We start from the raw sequence: 5,000 nt of genomic DNA on the forward strand, positions 1-5,000 counted from the left end.
ATTTACAAGCGTGGTAGACGTGGCGACTTATTCATATGCTTGCAAAAATATATATGAAAAGAGAAAGTGCTACCTGTATTATACTGTGTGATGCGTTTAGTTTTGTTTTTACCTCGGGGCTATGAAAGACTGTCTAGTGTCCCTCCCTCTGTCTGTATGTCTCTCTCTCTCTCTCTCTCTCTCTCTCTCTCTCTCTCTCTCTCTCTCTCTCTCTCTCTCTCTCTCTCTCTCTCTCTCTCTCTCTCTCTCTCTCTCTCTCTCTCTCTCTCTCTCTCTCTCTCTCTCTCTCTCTCTCTCTCTCTCTCTCTCTCTCTCTCTCTCACACACACACACACACACACACACACACACACGCACATTCCCTTGAGTTACGTAATGTTATCAGTGAAGTTTCGTAATGCCTCGTGTGGTGTTGTTGTGTTAGTGGTGGTGGTGATAATGGTGGTGGTGATGGTGGTGATGGTGGTGGTGGTGATGGTGAGAGAGTGAGAGAGAGAGAGAGAGAGAGAGAGAGAGAGAGAGAGAGAGAGAGAGAGAGAGAGAGAGAGAGAGAGGATATAATTAAGGGAGGCAACTGACACAAAAAAACAGCACTTTCTTAATGATAACAACAATAATAATAATAATAATAATAATAATAATAATAATAATAATAATAATAATAATAATAATAATAATAATAATAATAATAATATATAATAATAATAGGAAGAAGAGGAGGAGGAAGAAGAAGAAGAAGAAGAAAAAGAAAAAGAAAAAGAAAAAGAAGAAGAAGAAGAAGAAGGAGAAGGAGAAAAAGAAGTAGAAGAGGGAAAAGGACAACAACAACAACAACAACAACAACAACAACAACAACAACAACAACAACAACAACTAGACCGCCTTTATAATTACGACGATGCCTCTGTGAGTGTGTGTGTGTGTGTGTGTGTGTGTGTGTGTGTGTGTGTGTGTGTGTGTGTGTGTGTGTGTGTGTGTGTGTGTGTGTGTGTGTGCGTGTGTGTGTTGCATCACCAAACAGTAATTTTGTGGCGCGGAGGGCAAAAAAAAACTTCATCATCGGCGCCATATTAATTATTTTTTTGTCCCCTGGAGAGAGAAAGTAGAGGCGGACATGTTTTATACGGGATGTTTTGTACACCAGCCTCCCTCAGCACCACCACCACCACCACCACCACCACACTCACTACTACCACTGATACCTTCATAACCACCACAACCCCCACCAGCATCCCTCATCACTATAACCACCACCACCACCGCCTCCACCACCACTACCATCATCACCACCCTCATCACCACCACTACCACTGATACCTTCATAACCACCACCACCACCACCACCACCCTCATCACCACCACTACCACTGATACCTTCATAACCACCACAACCACCACAAGCTTCCCTCATCACTACACCACCGCCTTCATCACCACCACCATTACCATCATCACCACCACCACCACCACCACCCTCATCACCACCACCACCACTACCACCACCTTCATTACCACGAGCAACACTACCACCACCTCCACCACTACCACCTCCTCCACCACCACTACCAACAACAACAACTTCATCACCATTATCACCCCATCACCACTAACCAGTACCACCAATAGCGCCAATAACACCACTTTCATCACCGTCCTCACCACCACCACCACCACCACCTCCTCCATTAACCAATATCACCAGTACCCCAATTAACACCATATATGTATCGTCGCCGTCATCTCTCCCGCCGATATCATCATCACCATCACCTCCAATCACTGTCAACACCACCCTCGTCATCACCACCACCTTTTCCATCATCACCACTAAAGGAATTATTGTTGCCATCACCATCAACACCATCATTTTTAAAGTATGTGTTGGACCCCCTCACCACCACCATCACCACTACCCCCACCACCACCACCACCATTATCATTACCACTACCACCAGGCCTAATGAGACGGAGATAAGCACCGAGGCCACGCGCACTAATAGCATATGCCCCGAACTTTACATTTACTACCACCATCACCATTCTCACCACCACCACCACCACCACCACCACCACCAGGTTTAATTTCCAACCAATCTCTTCATTAACTTATTTTCTTCTCGTATGTTTTTAGAGAGGTTCAATTTTTACTATATATTTTGGCATCTATATATATATTTTTTTTTATCATATGTATATCACACTTACACAGCCTGCTCCTCTTCTTCCTCCTCCTCTTCTTCCTCTTTCTCCTCCACCTTCACTTCTTCCTCCTTTTCCTCTTCGTTTTTGTTCTACTCTCTCTTCACCTCCTCCATATCCCTTTCCTTTCATTTCTTCCTCCTCCCCTTTTCTTCCTCCACTTTTCCCTTCTCCTCCTCTTCCTTTTCGTTCTTGTCCCCTTCCTCCTCTCTATTCACCTTCTCCATATACTTTCTTCCCTTCTTCCCTCCTTCCTCCTCTCCATTCTCTTTCTCCTCCTCGCCTCCATTAATGTTCATACCTACAACCATAACTGACGGATTGACGATTAATTATTTTATATTTACATTTGTTAAAGTTTGTTGTTTTGCTTGCACTTATTTTTTTAAACTTTTGCTTCTGTGTGTGTGTGTGTGTGTGTGTGTGTGTGTGTTTACTACTACTACTACTATAACTACTACTACTACCGTTTTCCGGCCACCATCCGTTAGAGTTGCGTTGTGTGAGGTACTACTACTACTACTACTACTACTACTACTACTACTACTACTACTACTACTACTACTACTACTACTACTACTAAAAACAACAACAACAACAACAACAATAATAATAATAATGATAATAATAATAATAATAATAATAATAAACCTCCCTCCTCGTGTCTTTCCAGATCGCTGTCCCCAGAACTCCTCGCCCCTCGCCTTCCTTGTGAGTGAATGCTGAGTGAGTACCCTCGTCTGGTGCTCCGATCTGTATTGCCTAGACCAGTGATTCTTAAACCCGGTAGCAGCGACGGGCCAAATTTGCGGCCTTGCCGTGTACCAGCGACGGGCCAAATTTCTGCCATGATATAAACCTCCCAAAATAGATGATGCATAAACTGATCACACATGCGTTGATATATATTATGAAATGGTTTGCATGAGTGATGGTTCTTTCTCATTAGTTTACTTAGAGGGACCTTTAACCTAACCTAACCTAACCCAACCTAAGAAACATGACCCCCGCAGCTACCGGGTTAAACTTATTACTACCACGCCCCCTCTTGGAATTGGTCCTTCCTTCCACGCCTCCCTTGCATAGATAGATAGAATTCGCTTCCAGATTTATAACCAAGGGTAAACCTAACGACTAAAAAAATATAATAACTTCTTAATTTTCCATTTTCCCATAAACTTTTCAATATTAGCCCACGGTCTTGTGAAAATAATAACAAGTACTCTAACAACAGTAATTCCAACTTTTCCTCAGGGCTCCCCCCGACCCTGGAAATTAACAGCACCCTTCCATTATAAAAACCTCTTTATATTGTTTTCCTTGACTTATATATTTCATTATTTTCTTTGTATTTTTGGGTTGGGTGATATACGTGGGTGAAGAAGTCACTCCTGTCGCTACGTGTGTGTGTGTGTGTGTGTGTGTGTGTGTGTGTGTGTGTGTGTGTGTGTGTGTGTGTGTGTGTGTGTGTGTGTGTGTGTGTGTGTGTGTGAGAGAGAGAGAGAGAGAGAGAGAGAGAGAGAGAGAGAGAGAGAGAGAGAGAGAGACCTATCACGCCCGTTGCTAGGAACACAATATTATAACGCGCTAGGCCTCCGCGGTGCAATGGTCAGTGTACGTAGCTACGAATCCGCATATATTCATCCTCCCTTTCTGGCTGCCTGTAAATGGGTATCCGGGGAAACCTGGGGAAGGTAAATTGTGATAACCTGGATCATGCCCTGTGACCCGGTGTGGTGGGTAATTGGTAATGGGGCCAAAGCGACGGAGATTAACACCGAGGCCACGCGCAGGTAAAGCGTATGCCCCAACTTTATTAATTTACTTACGTGGAGGCCTTTGGAAGGAGCGAGGAACCTTTTGTTACAGTTCTCGCTTCATATGATTGTTTTCTGTGGCGAAGGTCTCACTCTGACTCACGGGGAAGCTCAGGTAAACGGAAGGGGACTTTTACTTTTTGACACACATTAAAGGAAAAATTTGGATTCATTTAAGTCGTATATGAGATCGGTGATGACTCTGGTGAACTGTTAATGTTATGCTTGCGTGGGTTAAAGAAAGGTAGGAGAAGGAAAAGAAGGAAGAAAAATAGGAAAAAAAAAATGTCTAGCAGGTATAAGATCAGAGACACGCCAGTCCTCGTCGACAGACTGACATGGTCGGCTAGATTTCAGATTCAGTAAATAAGTTTTTCGCGCGTCATTGAGATGAAGGTATGCATGAAGGCTAATTCTCTCTCTCTCTCTCTCTCTCTCTCTCTCTCTCTCTCTATGTAAATCTATCTATGTAAATCTCTCTCTCTGCACCTAAAAACCTCTACCCCGCCCCCCAAGAGAGAGAGAGAGAGAGAGAGAGAGAGAGAGAGAGAGAGAGAGAGAGAGAGAGAATTAACCTCCATGCATACACTTCATCTCAGTGACGCGCGAAAATAATTATTTACCGAATCTTACGAAATAAACATACATTACATAGAATACCCCCCTCCCCTCCCCCCCCTTCACCCCCCCTTCTATCAGCCCCCCTCCAATCCCCTCCCTCCCCCCCTCTCTCGCTACCTCCATCCCCCTTCCTAATTGCCCACCCCACACACAAACAGCCCCTTCCCCCAGCCCCCCTCCCCTCCTCTATTCTGTCTATCCCCCAACTCCTCTTTTTTTTTTCCTTTCCTGCCTAACATCCCCCTCCTTCATCCTACCTAACACCTTCCCTTTTAATCCTTCACCCCTCTTCCTGCCTCTCCCCCCTGTCTTCCTTTCTACGGTCCTAACCCTCCCCTCTCCCTCCATCCACTCTCTCTCTCT

This window comes from Eriocheir sinensis, chromosome 4 (assembly GCF_024679095.1).
Source record: "Eriocheir sinensis breed Jianghai 21 chromosome 4, ASM2467909v1, whole genome shotgun sequence".
Taxonomy (NCBI): domain Eukaryota; kingdom Metazoa; phylum Arthropoda; class Malacostraca; order Decapoda; family Varunidae; genus Eriocheir; species Eriocheir sinensis.